The sequence below is a fragment of the Gossypium arboreum genome, chromosome 13, assembly GCF_025698485.1.
Source record: "Gossypium arboreum isolate Shixiya-1 chromosome 13, ASM2569848v2, whole genome shotgun sequence".
Taxonomy (NCBI): domain Eukaryota; kingdom Viridiplantae; phylum Streptophyta; class Magnoliopsida; order Malvales; family Malvaceae; genus Gossypium; species Gossypium arboreum.
This window is the reverse complement of record NC_069082.1, coordinates 17300835-17325414: the sequence shown is the minus strand read 5'-3', so window position 1 is coordinate 17325414 and position 24580 is coordinate 17300835. Positions and strand designations below refer to the sequence as shown.

The window sequence follows — 24580 nt, the reverse complement described above, 5'->3', positions numbered from 1 at the left end:
AAGGAAGTAGAGAAAGAAGAACAAGATAGGTGAAAGTTTCGGCTAGAGAGGAAAAGAGAGAAAAGAAAACCCTTGTGGTGCTCGAAAGAAGAAAACGGCACCTCACAAAGCCCTAGGTGCCGAAATATTAACCTAAACCCTCTGCCGAATTTTCCTCTTCAATTCCCTAAATTCGCCAACTTCCGATCTTTCACCCAATCCTTAAATCTCTCCCTTATCACTCCTTAATTCAAGCATTTGGGTGATTCAAACTTTCCTTTAGCGAGAATCCAATTGGACTCCAACACTTACCCTCCCGCACTTAAAAAATAAATGCATCTATTTGTCAACACAGGAATCGATCCCATGCCTTCCCCAATGCTCCACACGCCACCTTTTTAGGAGCCTAGTGGCGTCACCCTTGCCACTCTACTAAGGCTCTTTTGTGATGCAATTTACCCATAACTCTATACAAGGGCCACCTAGCGAACCCCTAACTCCTAAGTCCAAAATTCAAAAATTCAACCAGGTTTTGGCCAACACATGGGCCTTCTATAAGCCCATTTACCTACTCAAAATATTAATTTCACATCCAAATACAAAACTTTTTAAAATCTTCACAAAATATTGAAAACCGCGAATAAATCCGAAAATCAGGACGTTACAACTCTACCCTCCTTAAAGAAATTTCGACCTCGAAATTTTACCTTATTAGAAAAGTTGAGGGTATTGTTGACGCATAGCCTCCTCAGTCTCCCAAGTAGCTTCTTCTTTGTCATGGTTCCTCCAAAGTACTTTCACTAGTGGAACTGATTTCCTTCTCAACACCTTGACGTCACGATCAAGTATTTGCACGAGTTCCTCTTGAAAGTTAAATCTGATCGTACCTCGATTTACATGGAATCGGTATGATATGAGTTGGGTCGGATCGATACCGCCAAACATGGATACATGAAAACGTCGTGGATACGATGCGATTCGTGGTAACTCTAGCTGATAAGCCACTGGTCCAACCCGCTTAATAATTCGGTAAGGCCCAATAAACCGTGGGCTCAACTTACCCTTCGACTCAATGCATCCGCCACCACATTAGCCTTTCCTGGGTGGTACTCTATCGAGCAATCGTAATCTTTAAGCAACTCCACCCATCTTCGTTGCCTAAGGTTCAACTCCTTCAGAGTCAACAAATACTTTAGGCTCTTATGATCTGTATATATAATGCACTTCTCCCCATATAAGTAATGTCTCCAAATTTTTAACGCAAAAATCACCGCTGCTAGCTCCAAATCATGCGTAGGGTAATTCACCTCATGAGCCTTAAGCTGTCGCGATGCATAAGAGACCACCTTGCCCTCTTGCATCAGTACGCAACCTAACCCCACATGCGACGCATCGCTGTGTACAGTAAAGTCCTTCCCAGACACTGGTTGAATCAACACTGGCGCTTCGATCAATACCTTTTTCAACCGATCAAAAGCTTTTTGTTGTTTCTCAGTCCAGACAAATGGTACTCCTTTCCTTATGAGTTTTGTCAAGGGTGTCGCCATTACCGAGAAACCCTCCACAAACCTTCATAGTAAACGCTAATCCCGAAAACTCAATTTCGACATCTTGACCTAGGTGGCTTCCATTCCGAATCGCTTCAATTTCGAGATCCACCTTAATCCCCTCGGAGACCACATGCCCTAGGAAGGTTGCCTCCCTCAACCAAAATTCACACTTGTGAATTTCACATAGAGCTCCTTTTCCTTAACACTTGCAAAGACTGTCTGAGATGCTCATCATGTTTCGCCTCCGTTTGAGTATACTACGATATCGTCGATAAAGACGACTACGAACCGATCCAAGTAAGGTTGGAATACTCGATTCATCGATCCATAAAAATCTGCAGTGCGTTAAATCATTAAACGGCATGACTACAAACTCATAATGTCCATATCGAGTTCGGAATGCTGTCTTTTGAATATCCCCTTCTTTTACCCTTAGCTGATGGTATCTTGAACGAAGATCGATTTTGGACAATACTGAAGCTCCCCTCAGTTGATCAAACAGATCATCAATCCTTGGTAGTGGATACTTATTCTTAATCGTCAGTTTGTTCAACTGGCCTTTTTCTTCACAAACAGGACCGGTGCTCCCCAAGGAGACATACTAGGCCTAATGAAGCCTCTATCTAACAACTCTTGAATTTGAGCCTTCAGTTCCACTAACTCCTTCGGTGCCATCCTATAGGGTGTAATAGATACTGGAGCTGTTCCAGGCAACAAATCGATTCCAAACTCAACTTCCGATTCGGAGGTAATCCAGAAGCTCTTACGGAAAAACATCCGGAATTTCCTACGATTCGATGGTCTCCACGGTCAAATCCTCGATTTGACTTGGCTTACCAAAGCCGATATGCCTCGCACCCTTAGCATCGGTTTCACCCTCAACGCCGATACTACATTGGATAAGTAATCCTTCGTTCTCCAATAATCATTACCTCTTCATCATTGATGATCCTTAACACCATCCTCTTAGTGCACAATCCAATGTTGCCTTATGCTTGGTCAACCAATCCATCTCTAGTATCAAATCAAATTCTTCAAGCGGTAACTCCATCAAGTCCCCACAGAAAACCCCGCCTTGAATCTCCAGAGGCACCTCCTTGAAGAGTTTCTCTACCTTAACCGAATGACCTAAAGGACTTATCACAGACACCCCACATACAGTCTCCTCGGAATGCACACCCAGTACCCCAGAAATGTTATATGCCACATATGAATGGGTTGATCCCACATCAATCAGAGCAGTATGAGGTACACCATAGATGAAAAATGTACCAGTTATGACATCAGGTGCGTCACCCTCCTCGCGGCGACAAGCAGCATACACCAAAGCTGGCTGACGAGCATCCGTGTTACCAATACCCCTGCCAGGTGCCCCACGCCCACGGCCATTACCACCGCGACCTTGTCCACGACCTCTTGACAGCGGCGGTCCATCCCTCACAGGTTGAGCCGGTCGCACAGCCCCTTGTTCGGCCACTTGAGCCTGAGTGGCCCTCCTAGGACAATCCTTAATCCTATCTTTGTTTAGACCCTAACGAAGACAAGCCCTTAACGCTTCCAAGACTCTCCTTGATGCGTTCTGCTGCAATCCCCACAAGCTTGCGGTCTACTTGTGTTCATCGGAACTGCTCGAACCGGTTCCTCCATCCTAGCTCTCTTAGCATTTCGATTTGCAGCACCCACTGGTCCAGCATCCCTCCTGAACCGATTCCGATCCCTATCACGATTCTTCCGTTCAGTTTGCTTCACCTCCTCGGCTATCTTAGCCTTCTCTACTAGTGCAGCGAAATCTCGCTCTCTCTGCGGAGCTATGAGCACCCTTAACTCATCTCTGAGGCCATCCTCAAAACGAACACTGGGCTCGTATTTGGTGGAAACGATGCCATTAGCAGACCGACTCAATCGTAGAAACTCCGCCTCATATTCAGCAATGGTCTTATTTCCCTAAGTCAGATTCAGGAACTCCTTTCTGCGTGCATCCACATAGCTAGCTCCAACATATTTTGCCTTAAAGGTCGGTTTGAACAGCTCCCATGTTACCCTCTCAGCTGGGGTACCCTCTCTCACATTAATCCACCACTGATATGCTTCATCCCGTAGTAACGAAACCGCCCCTTTCAACTTCTGTTCTACTGAGCAGTCCAGGTCATCCATGATCTGCTCTGTGGCTTCCAACCATGATTTCACCACATTTGGGGCCACTCGGATATGCCCTAAAATCTCAGCTCAGTTGGCGAAAGTCGTTCGAAATAGAACCCTATTCATGGGCCCGATGTTAGCTCCGGCCACCCTTTCCAAAACCCTCAACATGGCCTGAGACAAAGCGTCATCCCCTGCGGCCCGGTCATACGGTCCATTTTCATTAACCGGTGGTGGACGTGCCTCGCCAGCTGGTATGTGTTCAGATGACGCAGATCCCGCTTGAGTGCTACCTCGGCCTCGACCACGGCCTCTTCCCCGAGTAGCCCTTGGACTCATAACGATTTATCTGATTACGAATTTTATGACATTAGTTTACTGGTTTCACTATTTATTACAGAATGTCTTATGAACAGATAGAGTTTTAGAGTTATTTTCGCGCAATCACAATTTAGCTACGGTCCCAGTTTTGTAGCCCTAATACTATATTATCAATAGCACTATCCCTAAGGCTCAGTACTATCTACAGTATTATTTCCAGTCCAGTTCTATATAAATATTTAAAGTAGGAAAAGAACACTTACAGACTTGGTGCCGGGAATTCAGTGTGCCACCTCATTTTGTAGAAATTAAAAACCCTGTTTCTGTTAACCGAAAATAAAAGGATTTGATTGGAAAACACTTTTATTTTAAAACTATTGATTTAACCCTGTTTAACAATAGAAAAAAAACTTGAACATTCTTTGAAAAACTTACCATTTCCAAAAATACCCTTCTTAGGCTTGAGTTTTTGAAAAGATTTTCGGACCCGATCCACAGCCGAGTTGTTGCAACCAGGCTCTGATACCACTAAATATAACACCCCAAACCCGGCCTAGACGTTATGACCGGATCTGATGCGTCACATCGAAGCGTTTAAAACATTCCGTATTACCTAGTTTGGAAAAACTTAGTTGGTGTTGTAAAAGACGCTTTTAAAAGTAGGTTAAAGTGAACAGAAGTTGTGCACCAGGTAGGAAACCAGGAAGAAGAGGAGGTGAGTCCGTCGGAATGCTTAAGTACCAAGCTCCCTTCGGATCCAATCCTAGACATGCACACTGCCATTGCCACACTCTAACATCTCGTATAATTTTGAGAAAACCGTTTGGTTATGTCCGTCTTAAGGAAGTGATTAAGGTTGAAAACATTTGCTTAGCGGAAGTCTTACTTGTATACGTGTTATTTTGAAATCACTTAACGTTTTTGAAAATGCGTCCTAGAGCTAATCCATTCCGATAATTATCATAGTTAAGTTTTATCATAATAGAGTTAAATAATAAAGAAACAACCCAAACCATAAAATAATTAGCGGCCTTATTACAAAAAAAACCCAAAACCAGAAACGAAAAATATGAAAAATCTAGTTCACCAGAAGAAAATGAATTTGCAGAAAACGTGTGGCCACTCCGAATCCCGCTCAGCTCCAAGTCCACCAACTAGGGCTCACCTACAAGGATGGAACGAAAAAGGGGTGAGTTTGGGAAAACTCAGTGTATACAGAAACCCATCCAAAGCCCAAATCAGCTTGAGCCCATTGGGCCTAAGCCCTACCCAGATAATAGTACAAAGTGGACCAAAGCCCTTTTCAAAACACAGTAGCAAGGCTTTAGCCCTTTTTAACATAACAGTGTGGCCCATAGGCCCAGTACAGTAACATAGGTAAGAATAGTAGTAATGCATGCAAACCCATCTGGGAAGACTACTCAACCCACCAACCGCTACACCGCCTGCATCAGCCCTACACTCCATGTGGGAATATCTCAACCCACCCAACCCTACACTCCACAAAGGATGAAGAACGCCGCTCAAATATCGATAAGTTGAGGCAAAGCCTCCAAGACGTGGATGAACCACTTTCAATACTTCCTCCATCAATACCCCAATCCCATGCAACAGATATTAATAAAGCACATCATGTAAAATACAGTATTAATCAATCATGCAGATTAGCCAATTTAAACCCTAGGGGTATATCGGTAATTTTGCTCTTCAGGGGTAATTTTCGTAACTTAACAACTACACAAGCTACTTCATTAATTTTCATCAGTTTTATGCCATTTCGTTCCACCATCTAATTGACAGGCTAATTTGCCTATCTCTTACCCATATTGGTCCGTAAGCCCATTGGGCCTAGTTTTGGCCCATCGAGGCCCTCTTTTTCCGAAGTACGTTAAAATGTCACACGAACTTGCCTACCACTTTGCGGTGCTAGATCTAACAATTACTCTATGTCTTGAGAGCATTCGCATACTCACAAGCCTATGAAATGCCAGAATTTCGGCATTTCGGCTTTTACCGAATTGAACTAAGGAAGGGTGTTGGTACACACCGATTCATGACATCGCTACCGAGATCCCTTTCAATGTCCTACAATTGATTAGTACAGTTCTTATTTACAAACCGTAATCACTAAACCCAAAACTTGCTCAACCAAAGTCGAACCATGTTCCTAAAAAGCCTTTGAACCCTTACCTTTTTGCTAAAATCGATAGCTAGCTCGAATCCGATTGTTCCAATGATTCACGCTTTGATCCAATGCTTAAGAAGACTCTAATCACCGAAAGAAAACATCGCCATAAACCCTTAAAGCCTTATGCTCAAATCGACACCTCCCTAATTTTTAGAGACTTCGGCTTTTCCTAACATCGTAAAATAAGAACAGATCTGAGATGATAAGTACTTACCCCTTACTCCTACTTGATTTCCACGCAATCCGGTGCAGATTTATCCTTAGAATAATGGTAAAACCCGAATCCAAGGGTTGAAGAAGTTTCGGCTATAAGCCCCTAAACCAATGGTACTTTCGGCTTTTGGGTGGTGAAGGAGATGGCGATATGAGGCTATGAGCTTAAAGTAGAATTGCCGTCAGGTATCTAGCATTAAGAAAAGATAATCGTAGATTTAATAAAAACAAAAGAACATAGAAGGACCTGGCTTTTAAGAAATCGGGACAAGCAGTGATCACAGGATTTCGGCTTTTGCGACTTCGGCAAAGGTGCTAATGAATAGCAGGTTTGATGGACGGCTTTGGAGAAGGAAGTAGAGAAAGAAGAATAGGATAGGTGAAAGTTTCAGCTAGAGAGGAAAAGAGAGAAAAAGAAAACCCTTGTGGTGCCTGAGCAGAAGAAAAGGCACCTCACAAAGCCCTAGGTGCCGAAATATTAACCTAAACCCTCTCGAATTTTCCTCTTCAATTCCCTAAATTCGCCAACTCCCGCCTCTCACCCAATCCTTAAATCTCTCCCTTATCACTCCTTAATTCAAGCATTTGGACTGATTCAAACTTTCCTTTAGCAGAATCCACTTGGACTCCAACACTTACCCCTCCTGCACTTAAAAAATAAATGCATCTATTTGTCAACACAGGGAATCGATCCCATGCCTTCCCCAATGCTCCATACGCCACCTTTTAGGAGCCTAGTGGCGCCACCCTTGCCACTCTAGTAAGGCTCTTTTGTGATGCAATTTACCCATAACTCTATACAAGGGCCGCCTAGCCGTAACCCCTAACTCCTAAGTCCAAAATTCAAAAATTCAACTGTGTTTTGGCCAACACATGGGCCTTCTATAAGCCCATTTACCTACTCAAAATATTAATTTCACATCCAAATAAAAAAATTTTAAAATCTTCACAAAATATTGAAAACCGCGAATAAATCCGAAAATCAGGACATTACACCTAACCCCTAAACCTTAAACCCCAACCCTTAAACTATAATCCATAAACCTTAAAATAGTAACTCTTAAACATTAAACCCTAAACCGTAAACTCTAAACTATAATGATAATTAATTCAATATTTTAAAATTAAATTATCTCATTTACGATTATATAAGAAATTATTTAATATATAAATTAAAAAACAATTAGTTATATACCCAAAAAACTTTAAAATTATTTTAAATAATAGTATTTTAATTTTTCCATTTTAACAAATATTTTTCTATGTTTTTACTTTCAATTTTTTTACGTGTCATTATTTTTATCTGAAGAATTTAAATATTCAATTAAAATAATTTTTATTTTAATTAATATAAATAAACCAGTTAAATAATAAATAGACAGATAAAATATTTTTTGCAGCGTTTTTTATAAAGCGCCGCTAAAGCTCGATCTATAGCATCGTTTTTCAAAAAGCATCGCTAATTCCACTGAATCTCAACATAAAACAGCGGCATCTTACTGAATTTTTTTGAGGCGTTTTTTAAAAAGCGCTGCTAATGCTCAATCTATAGCAGCAATTTTCAAAAAGCGCCGCTAATGCCACTAAAGCTCAACATAAAACGACGGCATTGTGCTTAATTTTTTTGTGGCGTTTTTCAAAAAGCAGCGCTAATGGTTGACCTATAGTGGCAGTTTTTTAAAAAGCGGCACTAATTCTCGATCTATAGCTACGTTTTTCAAAAATCGTCGCTAATGCTCAATCTATAGCGGCGTTTTTTATCCAAACGTCACTAAAATGTCTCTAAAAACGCTGTTAAAAACCTGTTTTGCTGTAGTGGGTATTTCAGTTACACCCAATTCAGTGGAACCCACCAATTACAATTGTTACTCAAACATGTCATTCTTGTGTAATTACAAATAGTTACACTCAAATTCAATTACTAAATGTATTTCCAAACAATACTTTACTGTTATAAATATGTTTATATATGAAGAGAGTTACAAATATGATTATACAAGTTGAGAATTAGATATGAAACTTCATATAAATCTGTACAAACATAAAAATCAGTTTTAAAATCAAAATATTTTTGAACTTTAAATAAATTTATTTAATGCAATTGATATTTTTATTCATATTACTAATTTTACTAATTATTTAATTACTTCATAACATAAATTTTGCATAAAAGTTCAAAAGTGTTCCCAATAATATCCATAACTATTATGAACAAACTATTATTTACCGAATAAATTTTGGTTCCAAGTATTGGCAGTTGAGTTTAATATCATAATTAGGAACATAGGATACCTAAAATTTGATTTTATAAACTTTCAACCATTTTATCACAAATTTTGAAATAATGCAATTATTGTTACCAAATTTAAAAGTTATAATAAAATAAAATGATTATGTTTTCAGTTAATAAAATATAAATAAAAATAAAAAACATTTAACATCATGTTATTATTACTAAGGTAAAAATAAGTGCAAAAGAAAAAAATATAAACAACTCTTTTAAAATGATGTATAAAAATAAACTAAATTTGTAATTTTGGGTCTATAAACATATTGCCAAAACATTGTGTCTCAATTCCATCATGATAATATTACTACAAATAAGGTTATAGTATTGCTCAATAATAACAAAAACACACTAAAATATAACTCATCTGAACCCAATCATTGACACCTGCAAATTCTCGGGTAGAATTAAACAATTTACTTACTCAAAACATAGACACCAAATTATTAATCCTATGTACTCTCGGTTTTGTATGTTTGTTTGCTTTATATTTGATTCTATATTGATAAAAGCAACACATCAGTTGTGGGAGCTCAAATTTATCAAGCCAACTTCTTGAAACAAATATTTCAATAGTTTTAGGGGCGTTGGATGGATCCTCAATCCACATTGAGCCTTAAAGTAATCAAACTCATACACCACCTTATATATATACTTGACTCTCCATTTAAAATGTTATAGTAAAAACTAAGTTTTGTTCATGGTGATGCAAGAACATCGGGAGGAATCGCCAATACCATTGCAATAATAAGAACAGTACTATATGAAGAACACTCATAATTTTTCTTTCTTTTCTCGAAAAGATGTGTTTTGCAGAATAACTGAGTACCCAAATATATAAGTTGGGACTACAAAATTTATAAAAAATTAGTGTGTAACACCCCAAAATTTCTATTTCTGCTTTTGTGAAAATATAACACAATGGTGTACCTGCTTCAGTGGTTTTGTGTTCTGGGTGTGTGTGAGAGGTCCCAAGTTCAAGCTTTATCTTTGGCAAATTTTTTTTTTGATCTAAGCCCTGCGTTAGGAGTTTGGGCTTATATTTAATTATGTGAAGAAATATATTAGAATAGGCTTGCTGGCCTGGTTGTTAAGTGGAGTGTTAGTTTGCTGATGGTCAAGTGTTCGAATCCCTATGCAAGTGTGAAAGTTTATTTTTGTTGGGTTTTGCACAAGTGTTTCAGTGCTATTGGAATTCTAAGTAGTGGGTGAGTGGATGAGTGAATTTAGGGATTTGAGTAAACCTATTTTTCCAAAACGAAATTTGGCCAAGGCCAAATTGGGTTGTATGGGCCACACGAGTAGGCCACATATGCATGTGAGTCCATTTAACTGAAATGTGTTCTAAGGTTGCACGGGTCGCCCAAGTCAACTGTGAACCTACTATAGGGTCGGTAAACACTACTTAGACCCTTAAATACGCGAATTGTATGTATGATGTTTGTACTGAGCATGATGATTATATGAATGAATATTGAATTGTATGTGTAACTAATATTCATGTATTAGCATGTCATATATTACATGTTGCATTGCATTGGTTTGGGATGTTGATATTTGGAGGAAATGTACTAAAAGGCTCTTAAGCCTATTATCTAGCAGCTCAGCTACAATTTACCAATTATGTGCCGTATTCGGTACTACTTGGAGTGTAAGGATGCATGGGTGTTTTAAACCCCACATGGAGTGTAAGGATGGATGGAGATGGTGTATAGAGGCTGGCTGGGTAGGACCCTATTTACTGATTAATGTATATCTAATACTGATACTGTTACTGTGATGGGCTCAGGCCCTAATGCATATCTAATACTTAAACTAAAATAGGCTAAGGCCCGAACTGTTACTAAAACTGAAGTGGCTCTAGGCCTAGACCGCATTTGACTGATGACTGTTGTTTGACTGTATGCATGTCTACTGTAGGGATTACACACTTAGTTTACGTAAACTCACCCCTTTCCATTTTATCTATCCAGGTAATCCCCAGACTATTGAACTATTTTAATTTTAGTTATGGCAGAGGACTCGGTGGTGGCCACAAGATTATTGAACTATGTTAATTTTAGTTATGGTATTTATTTCCTATTTATTTTTTGGGTTATTTTTTTATGTAAATTGGATTGTTGGGACTATTGCAGTTACTTTGGATTTTCATTGTTTCAAGGATTTTTAAATGGAAAACTCAAAAAAAACTCGGTTTAATTCAAAACAACGCTTTCCTAAATAGGAAATATCACAATTTTAAAAGCTTTCGCTACAACATATGGTTTTAAATGAATCAAATTAACGAGGAAATGATTTTTTAAATTTATAAGAGATAGATATAAAATAATAAACGGATACGGTTTTAACATTATAACTTCGATTTCAGATCTCATTCCATGAACGTCTAGGCTGGGTTTGGGGTGTTACATTTAATGGTATCATAGTCAAGATACAAAACTCGACCATGGATTTTAGGTTTTAAAACTTGGATTTTAAGAATTGATTTTCAAATAATTTGAAATGATTTGATTGAGAAGGTGGTACACTGAGTCTTCAGCATCGATCTTATAAGTATTCTAATAAACTATTATTATGGATAGTCTGTTCTAGAAACACTCTAGTTAGTGTATACCGAAACTGTATTGAAAATGAAACTGACAGAGACTGTGCTTGCAAAAAACAAACTTTGAATTTATGATATTGCTCTACATATAACATCTGTTAATAAATACTGGAACTATAACTTATTCATAAAATTTGTAATACAGATAAATTTGAATAGACATGAGCGCATAAGGTATTCGTGGACAGGGTACTAGAGGCTGAGGTAGAGACCGTAGAGGGGCTCGATCTGAGTCATCTTCTTTGGGCAGCATGTCAAATCTGGACACTAATGAGACGCTGGTGTCACCTTCTACTGAGATTGGGTCTCAAGATTGCATGGTTGGGGACGATGCGTTGTCCCAAGCTATTTTAAGGATATTAAAGAGGGTTGTTGGGCCTAATACTAGATCTGGGGACCGAGGGTCGGTTACGGAATGACTTCGCTCCAATGGAGCTGAACTTTTTAGGGTGTCACTGGAGTCACCCCTAATGTGGATGAGTACTGGATAGAGGCTACTGAGAGGATTATGGATGATCAGGACTGTATCCCTGAGTAGAAATTGAAGGGTGCAGTCTCCTTGCTTCACGATGAAGCTTACCAGAGTTGGTTGACTGTTAAAGAGGGCACTCAGCTTGACCGTCTGACTTGGGAGTTCTTTAAGACTAGGTTTTAGAGTAAATATGTGGGAGCTAGCTATGTTGACCCTAGGAGGCATGAGTTCTTAAACCTCACACAAGGTGGCCGATCTATGGCGGAGTATGAAGCCGAATTCCTAAGGCTGAGCTGTTATGCTCGAGGCATGGTGGTGGATGAGTATGATAGATGTATCCGTTTTGAGGATTGCCTTAGGGATAATCTAAGGGTGTTGATAGCTCCGCAAAGGGAGTGAGAGTTCTCTGTTCTGGTAGAGAAGGAAAGATCGCCGAAGAGGTTAAGCGCACTAAGCACCAAAATAGAGATCGTGAGAGGAGTAAGAACAAGTAGGATTCGGAGCCCTCGAGTTCAGTACAGAGGCTAAGAAAAAGGCCAGGACTAATGGGCCGATTAGAGTTAGGCCCCCTGTTGCTCCCACTGGATTACAATTGTGTGTAGATTATGGTAGACGCCATCAAGGCGAGTGTTGGAGGAGGACTAGGGCGTGTTTGAGGTGTGGGTCATTAGAGCACCGCATTTGAGAGTGTCTGCTGAGGGCCGATCAGATACAAGCTTCGAGTTCTGGTACTTCGTAGCCACAGAGGATAGTTCAGCAGCCACTGAAGGGCCATGGTCAGGCCAGGGGTGGTAACAGTATGGGCTGTCGATAGAGAGCATTAGGCAGAGGTACTAGACAAACTGAGATGAGGCAGCCTGCTCTTGTTTATGCTGCTAGTTGCCGAGAGGACAGAGATGCTCCAGACATCATTACTAGTACATTCTTAATTTATGAAAACTTGGGGATTTTGGTTGAGAGTACTTCTAGTGAGGTGACTATACTAAGTCCACTGGGGCAACCGGTTCGGGTTAGCAAATTGTATAGAGATGTTCTGCTAGAGGTTCAAGGGTCGGTATTTCTGGCTGATCTAATAGAGCTTCCGTTTGGAGAGTTCAACATGATTCTGGGTATGGACTGGTTGGTCAAGCACCATGTTAGTCTGGACTATACGACTAAAAGGGTCGTCTTGAGAACTGAGGGGGATAATGAGGTAGTTATGATTGGAGAACATCGAAATTATTTGGCTAATGTGATATCTGCACTGATGGCAAAGAAACTGGTTTGTAAGGGATGTAAGGCTTTCTTGGCCTATATTAGTGTTTCCGTTTCTAGGGACTCTACTGTAAAGGATATTAGAACTGTAAGGGATTTTTCAAACATCTTTCCTAAGGAGCTACTGGGTTTACCTTCGTATCGGGAAGTGGTATTTGGAATTGAGCTTCTTTTTGGTATAGCTCCAGTGTCTATAGCCCCCTATCGCATGGTATTAAGGAACTTATTGAGTTTAAGGCTCAACTTCAGGAGTTGTTGGACTGTTGGTTCATCCGTCCTAATGTCTCTTTGGGGAGCACCTGTGCTATTAGTTAAGAAGAATTATAGGTCCATAAGAATGTGTGTCGACTATCGGCAACTAAACAAGTTGACCATTAAGAACAAGTATCTTCTTCCAAGGATTGATGATCTGTTTGATGAGTTTCGAGGGGCTTCTGTGTTTTTCAAGATTGATCTGCATTCAGGGTATCACCAGTTGAGGGTTAAGAAGGTGGATGTACATAAGATGGCATTTAGGACTCGTTATGGACATTACGAGGATGCCTTTTAGTTTGACTAATGCTCTGGCCGCATTTATGGATCTTATGAACTGAGTGTTTCAGCCCTATTTGGATTAGTTCTTCGTAGTCGTCATCGATGACATATTGGTATACTCTAAGACTGAGGATGAGCATGATGAGCATCTTAGAGTTTTGCTCTAGATTTTGATTGAGAAGCAATTGTACACTATGTTTAGTAAGTGTGAGTTCTGGCTTCGTGAAGTCACTTTTCTAGGGCACCTAGTTTTTGCTAAGGGGATTTGAGTTGATCGTCGTAAGATTGAGGTTGTACTGGATTGGAAATAGCCTAAGAATGTATCTAAGATTCGCATCTTTCTGGGTTTGGTGGGTTATTATTGTTGGTTAGTTGAGGGATTCTCTCTGATTGTAGCTCCCTCAACTAATCTACTACGTAAGGGTGTTTCATTTGTCTGGACTAATGTGCTGCAAAAGAGCTTTGAAAAGCTCAAGTCTATTCTGACTCAGGCTCCTGTTCTGATACAACCTGAGTCTGGAAAGGAGTTTGTAGTATACAACGATGCGTCGCATGTGAGTTTGGGTTGTGTGCTGATGCAGGATGGTAAGGTTGTGGCATATGTATCTTGTCAGCTTAAGACACATGAGGCAAACTATCTAATGCAGGATTTGGAATTGGCTGCCTTAGACTTTGCCCTGAAAATCTAGAGGCACTATCTGTACGATGAGAATTGAATTATCTACACTGATCACAAAAGCCTTAGTTACCTCCTGACTCAGAATGAGTTGAATCTTAGGCAGCGTAGGTGGATTGAGCTACTTAAAAACTATGACTGTACTATTGGGTACCATCCTGGCAAGGCCAATGTGGTGGCCGATGCGTTGAACCATAGGGCGATGATTGATTTAAGAGCGATGTTTGCTCAACTTAGTTCTTTTGACGACAAAAGTTTGCTAGCTGAGCTGAAGGTTATACTGACTTGGATAGAACAGATTCGAGATAGGCAGTTAGAGGATGAATCTTGTGTCTTCGGTTCTGTTAGGTTGAAAGTGGCATCACTACGGACTTTGGGCTAAATAATGATAGGATACTCTGTTTCCATGGTCAAATTTGTGTACTGAATGATACTGATCCGAGACAATATATTTTGAGGGAGGCACATAGTAGTCCTTATGTTATGTACCCCGGTGGTAATAAGATGTATCACGACCTTCGTGAGCTACATTGGTGGCTAGGATTGAAACGAGAGGTTACTGATTTTGTGGCACGTTGTCTGACATGCCAGCAGTTAAAGCTCAACATCAGTTACCTTCGGGTTTGCTGCAGCCAGTTAAAATTCCCTTATGGAAATGAGAACGAGTGATTATGAACTTCGTTAGTGGGTTGCCCTTGACACCCACTAAGAAGGATTCTGTTTGGGTCATCGTGGATCAATTGACCAAGTCTATGTACTTCATTCCGATTAGGACCGACTATTTTCTTCAGAAGTTGGCAAAACTGTATATCTCGGAGATAGTTAAACTGCATGGAATTCCGGTGTCGATCATTTTTGATAGGGATCTTTGCTTCATGTCTTGGTTTTGGAAAAAGTTACATGAGGCTCTAAGTTCAAGCTTGGACTTCAGTATTGCGTTCCATCCTCAGACTAATGGTTAATCTGAGAGGGTGATTCAGATACTAGAAGATATATTGAGGAGTTGTGTTATCGATCTCCGAGGTAGTTGGGAGGATTATCTGCTACTAGCTGAGTTTATCTACAATAACAGTTTTCAGTCGAGTACTCAGATGGCACCTTAGGAGGCTTTGTATGGTCATAAGTGTCGTACTCCTTTGTGTTGGATTGAGTTGTGTGAACGTCAAGTTTTGGGTCCTGAGTTGGTTTTCGAGACTGAGGATAAGGTTTGGCTGATTAGGGATTGTCTGAAGGCGACTTCTAATATACAAAATTCCTATGCAGATTTGAAGAAGTGTAAAATTGAGTATTCTGTGGGAGACTTCGTGTTTCTTAAAAACTCACCATGAAAGAAGGTTCTGAGGTTCGGTTGCAAGGGTAAGTTGAGCCCAAGGTTTATTGGGCCTGACCGAATTTTGAAGCAAGTGGGACTGGTTGCTTACCTGTTAGATTTACCTCCACAGCTAGACCATATTAATGACATATTCCAAGTCTCGATGTTGAGGCATTACCACTCTGATCCTACTCATGTTGTCCCTGTTAAGGAGATTGAAGTTAGGCCAGATTTTACCTTCAAGGAGGACAATCTGGATCACAATGTAAAGGTTCTTTGGAAGAAGTCTATCCTATTAGTGAAGGTGTTGTGGCTGAATCACAGCACTGAGGAGGCCACGTGGGAGCCTGAGGATGCGATGCGTCAGTAGTATCTTCATCTGTTCTGATCAGGTAAATTTCGAGGCCAAAATTTTATTTTAAAGCGGTAGAGTTGTAACTTTCTAAATTTTCTATTTCTACTTTTGTGAAAATGTGACACAATGTTGTACCTGCTTCAGTGGTTAAGTGCTCTGGGTATGTGTGAGAGGTCCCAAATTCAAGCCCTATCTTTGGCAAATTTTGATATTTTTCTAATCTAAGCTTTGCGTTAGGAGTTTGGGCTTATATTTAATTATGTGAAGAAATATATCAAAATAGGCCCGTTGGTCTAGTGGTTAAGTGGAGTGTTAGTTTGATGATGGTCAAGTGTTTGAATCCTTATGCAAGCGTGGGAGTTTATTTTTGTTGGGTTTTGCACAAATGTTTTAGTGCTGTTGGAATTCTAAGTAGTGGATGAGTGAATTTAGGGATTTGGGTAAAACTGTTTTCCTAAAAAGAAATTCTCTGTAGAAAACTGACGTTCCTTTCTCCTTTTTCTTTTGAAATTTTTCCTCCCCGTTCTTTTTCGTTTTGATCTCTTTCATTTTGATTTTGGTTTCAACTATTTCCATTCTACGCCCCCTTTGTTTAGTTGTTCGGTAAGTGGAGGCAAATGTTCTTTTTGGTAATCTTGTTTTCCAATTGTTGTTAGGAGACTCATTGGTTGTTTTGGCAACAATGAATCAAGAGGTTAGGGACTCTCCTCATTTAGAATCGTAGCTAAATCGTTTGGGGTTGTTGCGTAAGTGTTAAACGTTTTATTGAAATACTGTCAGTTTCATGATTTTAGTTTAATTGAGATTTATGACTGATTTTGGGAAGTTTGTGGTATCAATTTTAGGTGCTAGTCTATTCGGGGGTGTTTTTCATCGAATCAATACCAGATGTGTACCTGAAAATGTTGAGGTTTCGGTGAAAGCTAAAAACCCCACTGTCGATGCCACACATACGTGTGGTCGCCCGTGTGGTAGGCCGTGTGCCATAACACGGGCGTGTGATCGACGAGGCCAAGCTATGCTCGCAAAACACGTCCGTGTGATGGCTAGGTAGGTCATGTGTGACACACAGGCTAGACTAATTTGGGCCGTGTGGGCCACACGGGTCTGTGGGTCCACACGAGCGTGTATGATTCTGGACCAAGCTGTGTGATCCACACGGCTAAGGCCAAATTGGGTCGTATGGGCCACACGGACGTGTAGGCCCACACGGGCAGGCCATTTGGGCATGTGAGCCCATTTAACTAAAATGTGTTCTAAGGTTGCACGGGTCACCCAAGTTGACTGTGAACCTACCGTAGGGTCGGTAAGTACTACTTAGACCCTTAAATGCGTGAATTGTATGTATGATGTATGTACTAAGCATGATGATTATATGAATGAATACTGAACTGTATGTGTAACTGATATTCATGTACTAGCATGTGATATATTGCATGTTGCATTGTATTGGGTTGGATGTTGATATTTGGAGGAAGTGTACTGAAAGGCTCTTAAGCCTATTATCTGGTAGCTCAGCTACAATTTACTGATTATGTGCCACATTCGATACTATTTAGAGTGTAAGGATGGGTGGGTGTTTTAAACCCCACATGGAGTGTAGAGGCTGATTGGGTAGGACCCTGTTTACTGATTAATGTATATCTGATACTATTACTGTGATGGGCTCAGGCCCTAATGTATATCTAATACTGAAATTGAAATGGGCTAAGGCCCGAAATGCTACTGAAACTGAAGTGGGCTTAGGCCCTGATTGCATTTGACTGATGACCGCTGTTTGACTGTATGCATGACTACTATGGGGATTACACACTGAGTTTACGTAAAGTCACCCCTTTCCGTTTTATCTGTCAAGGTAATCCCCAGACTTAGACAGATTAGTGTGGTAGAGGACTCGACGGTGACAACATTATTATTGAACTATTTTAATTTTATTACGGTATTTATTTCCTATTTATTTTTTTGGGTTATTTTTTTATGTAAATTGGACTTTTGGGACTGTTGCATACACTTTGGATTTTCACTGTTTCAAGGATTTTTAAATGGCAAACTCAACAAAAGCTCGGTTTAATTCAAAACAACATTTTCCTAAATGGGAACGATTTTCTTTAAATACTCGGTTTTAAAAGCTTTCACTACAAAATATTGTTTTAAACGAATAAAATTAACGAGGAAACAATTTTTGAAATTTATGAGAGATAGATATAAAATAATAAACGAAGATGGTTTTAACTTGATAACTTCAATTTCAAATCTCATTCCATGTGACATCACCAGATTCGGTCATAATGTCTAGGTTGAGTTTGGGGTGTTACATAGTGGTCTTAGTCCTTGATTATTGATGATTATTAAAAAAATTAATTAATTAGAAAACATTAAAATGATTGGTGACACATGGCAAATTCTAAACTCACTTCAAACTTAAGGTTTCAAAATTCAAGAAAACCTTGTAATAGAATATATATATATATATGTATATATATATTAGATATTTTAGATTAATGTATTTGATTGGGTTGGTGTCAACACAAACTTAAGATTGATGACCACACCATGATAATCACTGTTATTATTAATTTGTTTCAAACCAAATGTTATATTATTTTTAAACGCTCAGTATATATGCGTGTGATAAGATTTCTAATTATATTAGGAGAGAAGAAAAAAATAGGGTGGAATTACGTAAAAATATTTCCTCATAATCATTCCCAATAAATCCCAAATGTATAATTCATGGGTACCAAATGTTGCACATAACAAAAAGAGAGGACACATGCATATCATAATAGTGTTTTTAGCAAGGGCGGCCGATTCTATAGTGGACTGTTCCAGCATACCTTGTGAGTTTGTGGACGAATTGACCGGGTTGGAAAGGCATCATTTTGTTGGTGCCAAATAACTTGGAGGCATTCGGATCACCGGATGGAGTAAAATAGGCACCGTTCTTGAACTGGTCACCTTGTGATACCCAGTTCCATTTCTTCCATTGCTCAGGTGGCAAGTAGCCCCTACTAGTAACCTCCTTAGTCACGTAGCTTCCTGACGCTGAATACCTGTTACCCTGGCTTATAATTGTAGGGTGGCTGCTACCACCAATGGCATACATGACCAGTGAGTATAGTCATTATTGACAACATGAATAAAACCTAATCGACATCTAGGCATCCTCTCTACCAATCCTTTACCGAAGTGGTTCAAAGCAACAGTGATCTGCATCTTCTCGTCGGTAACATAGGAGTCACTTGCTCCGAACAACATCACCTGCAATTTTTTCATTTCAGTTATATTGTTTTGTCAGTCAAAAAGTACTCCTCGTGCCTAGTTTAAAATAGAAAAGAAAGTAAGATTACATCGTTGTGGTCAGTGAAGTGGCAATTAGAAATGGTAACGGCAGTGGAACCTTGAATGACATCGATAAGACCGTCGAGCAATCGTGAAGGGAAAGATGGTCGAGCCAAATGTTGGTTGCTCCAAAAGAGAGACCCCATCTCCGTCGCTGGCAGTTCTTAACCCAATGTGGTTTTCAGCATCTCTGATCATGCCACCATTGGCGGGTTTAATGTGATGGATATGGAGGCCGTGGATAATGACATTCCTAGCAAACTGGATAGTAATACCAGCACTATTGCAAATATGCACATTGGCTCCCCTCGCATCAATGGTCTTGTCGCTTGTAACAATGAGCTCCTGTTCCAGATTGATGATCATAGATTTTTTGAAAGTGATCCAAAGTGGCCTGAGTTGGGTGACAGCATGACGTAGAGTTTCGGGCTTGGGGTTAGCAATATCATCACTAGGGTTAGTGACCATGTAAAACTTGCCGTCCTTTCCACCGACAGTACCGCGAGCAAATCCAGGGGCACAGTCGGCCAGCCTCTTCCTATTCTTTTCCCAGTAAGGATCACATCACCAACAGTTATCAACGGGGTTGGTAATCTCGCAAGGACCTTTTTTCTTTCCTTTCAATGCCCTTCTGGTGCTATTAAACTCAAGCATGGTCCTAGCAAAGTGGACATTATAATGTCGAACCACCTCCTCCGGATTGGGGTGATAAGCCTTGTTCAGGTTCTCAGTGGCTTCCAATTCTCGTGCCTTCCAATACTCATCATATTTAGCGATGTGAGCTTCTAGGGTTGGGATTAGGACAAAAATAACAATAGAAACCAACTATAACTATAACCAGAATACCCATGGTGGTTTCTATTTTAACTATCAAAGCGCAGGTCTTGGAAACAATTGGTTGGATGTAAACAAGACACTGATAGGATAGGAGAGACAAGCTACGGTTCCAAATTGTGGAACTCGAGCTTGACCTGCTTGGAAAACCACCATCATGCTGTTATTTATACTACACCAGGATTCATCAAAATTACCAAATTTAAAAAACACATTTGGCTATTAGTGTTTTTAGCGCCTACAAAACGTTGGGATTTTTTTTGATAAAAATAGTTGAGAATTTTCCTGAATTTTTTACGACATTTTGAACACCTAATTTCAAAAATTACAAATAATTTTTTCTCTAATTCTTCTCCAATCCCTACACCCTTTAACATTTTGAGATTAAATCTCTTTGCTTTCAATTTCAAGACTTTAGTCCTTCCACTTAGCTGATTTAAAAAGTAAAAGTTCAATTGGTAACATTGTTGATTGATTTTTATTAAATCTAAATATGTGATATCAGTTGAACTTTAATTTTTTAATCGAACCTTTCATTATAAAAATACTAAGTATTCAAATTTAATGAAAGTTTATTAGTAGTGTTACCAATTAGATTATTTTTATTAAAAAATTAGATAAGTAAAGGACTAAATTCATGTAATTTTAAAAATAGAAGGATTGGATTTTAAAAGTATAAAAATTATAGATATTAGAGGCATAATTGAACCCATGAGGTGATTTTTAATGCATATTTCATTATCTATACTATCTATACTTACTATTATTTATGTCATTAACCGTTTGGTGTCACCAGTCATATCCAACTCAACCCAAAAATCCTTTATCATTTGCTTCATCCATGGTAGTTGAGCACAACAACTCCCTGCAACAATCTACTCAGCTTCTACGATAGACAATGAAATTGAAGCTTTTCTTCTCACTGTAACATAACACCATGTTCAAACCAAGATAGAAACAACCACTTGATGTACTCTTCCTATCATCAATGTTACCTCCCCTATCAACATCACTATAACCAACTAGACTCATAGTGCTATCCTTGAATAACAAAATACCCAAATTAGTAATTCCATGGACATATGAAATAATTCTCTTCATAGCTTTAACATGGGACTTTCTTGGACTTGATTGGTACCTAGCACATACTTTCACATTAAATGATAAATTAGGTTTACTAGTAGTAAGATACAAGAGACTATCTACTTCTGTAAGTGGTCTTTGAAGTAGTCATTCCCTTCTCATCTTTAGACAATTTCTCACTATTAACCGTTGTTGTCTTAACCGCTTTAGCATTTTCAAGCCTAAACTTTTTCACCACACTTTTCTTGTGAAAGAAAAGCTCCATCTTTCATTTGCTTAATTTGGAATCTAAGGAAGTAGCTCAATTCACCAACCATACTCAGCTCGAATTCACCCTACATAAGCCTCACAAAGTTGTCTTTAGTTGTTGCTGTGGCTCCACATATGATGTCATTAATGTAAATTTGAGCCAAGGTAGTCAACCTTCTTTGCTTTCTAATAAATAAGGTTTTATTAACAAAATCCCTTTGAAAACCTTGAGCAATAAGGAACTGAGTTAGCCTTTCATACTATGCACAAGTTGCCTATTAGAGACCATATAGGGTTTTACTCAACTTGTACATATAATCACGATTACGATATAAATGTTTACTTTTTAAAATTATGATAGCTAGTATTATGATCAATATAAATTAAAAAAATTTAATGTTTAAAATAAACTTGAATTAATTATTTATATTCATCAAAATGATGGAAACTTTTGAATTTTAAAAAGAATTAATGATGTAAATGTTTCATATTTTCAATCTCTACCTTAAATAGTTGTTTCAAAATATTTTTATAAGTCTGATTTAAAAATAACTAATAAATAATTAACTCATGCAATAGTTTGAAAAGTTGTGCTTACTTCAATTAGAATTGCATGATATCTTAAAATATAAAATTGTGTTTATAAATATATGTTTTATTTAATTGTAAAGTTAAAATTATTTTTAAAATTTTACAATTCTCTTGTTATGTAATTTTAAAATAAAAATAAAAATTTAACATATATCATTAAGTTTGTAATTATATTCATATAATTAATTACAACAAAAAATTATTTAAAACTATTTTAAAATAAAAGGGACTAATATTGTAAGATTAAATAGAGAATTATTAAAACAACTAAATAGATGTTTTAATTACTATCATCTATAAAAATCAGTTAGAATTATAGGAAATTTAGAATATCAAACTATAACATGTAATAATTTATAGGGATAAATATTGTGTGTGCATTAGTTTTAAATAAATTATTACTGTATTAATAATTATTATAGTAGAAAAATTAGTAGGAAAATGTAATTTTAAAAATGAGAGCCACATCATTACAAAAGTTAGTGTTATATGAGCAGCACGACCACTTGTTAAATAAGAAAATATTTCTTTTTCAATTTTACCTAAAATCAATGCTATAGATTATACTAATTTTTTACCCATATAACGTAGGTTGTTTATGTGTTTTATAAAATAATTATTATTTAAATAACAATTGGATCAATATAAAATTTTAGTGTATATTATTTTTGTAACCAGCCTATTTCGCCTGGGTTTAAATGTTAAATAAAACAAAAACAAAACAACACAAAAAAAGCAACACTCCAATTAAAAAGAAAAAAAAGTAGCTCAAATTCAATACTGCCCAAAACAAAAAAAAAAACAAAAAAAAAAACAAAAAATCTAAGTGTGCCGCCCTAGTCCCTAGTTTCTGCTACCGCTACTGGCCACCGCCTCTACCCTCGCCACTGGCCACTATCTCTGCCCACCTGCTCCACCGCCCATTTGCACCTGCAGAGAAGCAAAAATAATCATTAGCAAAAGCAAGTTGTAAATCGGGCTATAAAAGCCTCAAGACAAATGTAACTTTTTTACAACATTGAATAAAAAAAAAAAAAAAACACACACACACACAGAAAATCGAGTCAAACAACAAAATTTCACAAAAAAACAAAGCAAAATAGAAAAGGAAACTGAATCGGACTAAGGTTTATTTACTTACTATTTTTTTTCTTTCTTTTCATTCTTATTTTTTTCTTTCTCAAAATTTTTTTATACATATACATATACATATATAATATAAAAAAAAAGGGAGAGAAGGTTCACCTGTTTTCGATCGTCGGTGACCGGCGATGGCGCTACGACGGTTCGCTGGATTCTGGAAAAGGGGAGAGGATTTTTGGAGAGAAAATAAAAAATTTTAGTTTTTTTAGAGAGTACGGAAATGAACTTTTTTGAAAAAATTTGAGTTAAATAGGCCCTATGAAACGATGTCGTTTTGGGCCAGTGCTCCAGGTGCCAAAACGGCATCGTTTTGCCCCTTACCTGCACCTTGACCCGATCAACCCCTATGATCCGCGTGTTATCGCTTGAGGGGATATTTGCGCATTTGACCCTTCTGCATTTTTTTTGTTTTTAAATTTGGTTTTTTATTAATTTATGCCCTGAAATTTTATTTCGATTTCAATTTGGCCCATTTGAAACGGCGCGTTTGGGAGGACGGGGAATATTTCCTATTTTGTCACTCCCTTTCATTCGCACGTTACAATTCGGTCCTTTACTTTATTTTATTCTTATTTTTTCCCTAAAATCTTGTTTAGCTTTCAATTTAGTCCTATTATTATTATTATTATTATTATTATTATTATTATTATTATTATTATTAAAACTACTTTATTTAACATTTGTTTATTTGCTTACTCTAAATTTTCAATTAAACTTTTATTAGTATTTATTTGTTTATTCACTTATTATTCCTTTTGACATGTTTTATTTTTTTCATTTATGTTCTTTTTATTTTATTCTTGCCCTCATTATTATTTCATTATATATTTATTTATATCTTTTATATACCTTCAAAAACTTAGATGATGATGATGATGATTATTATTATTATTATTATTATTATTATTATTATTATTATTATTATTATTATTATTTTGTTATGCATTTAGTACCGTGATTTATTATTACTATTACATCTTTTATATTTTATTCAGCATATTATGCCATTATCACTACGAATTTATGTTGCATTATCATTATTCGCTAAGCATGACATTTTTAACCTTTTAACCGTTTTTTATATACCATACCCGAATAAATTAAATACACGACATTTCAAATGTTATTCGTTTTCGCACAATGCATAAAAAAAGATTTTTAAACCAAGATTAATCTTCATTATTTTGGAATTAGAGAATATCGTGTTCTAACTTACGGAATATGATTTCTTTATAAAAACCAAGATAATCAAATATCTTTCAAAATTAATAATTTTTTTTAGTGTTTATTCTCGTTTCGAGGATTTAAAGCATTGTTCCCTAACTTACGGGACGTAATCCTTTTCCTCTGTTAACGTAAAATATACCCAATTTTTTTTGTAAAAATTCAATTAAGTAATATTTTAACAAAAGATCATATTTTAAAGTCTCATCAAATTTTTAATTTTCGTCAC

General features: G+C 37.7%; 1 pseudogene; it reads right to left on the bottom strand.

Moving 5' to 3' along the window:
- Nucleotides 1-18573: 18573 nt before the first annotated feature.
- Nucleotides 18574-20202, bottom strand: LOC108451299 (probable pectate lyase P59; annotated as a pseudogene).
- Nucleotides 20203-24580: the final 4378 nt, after the last annotated feature.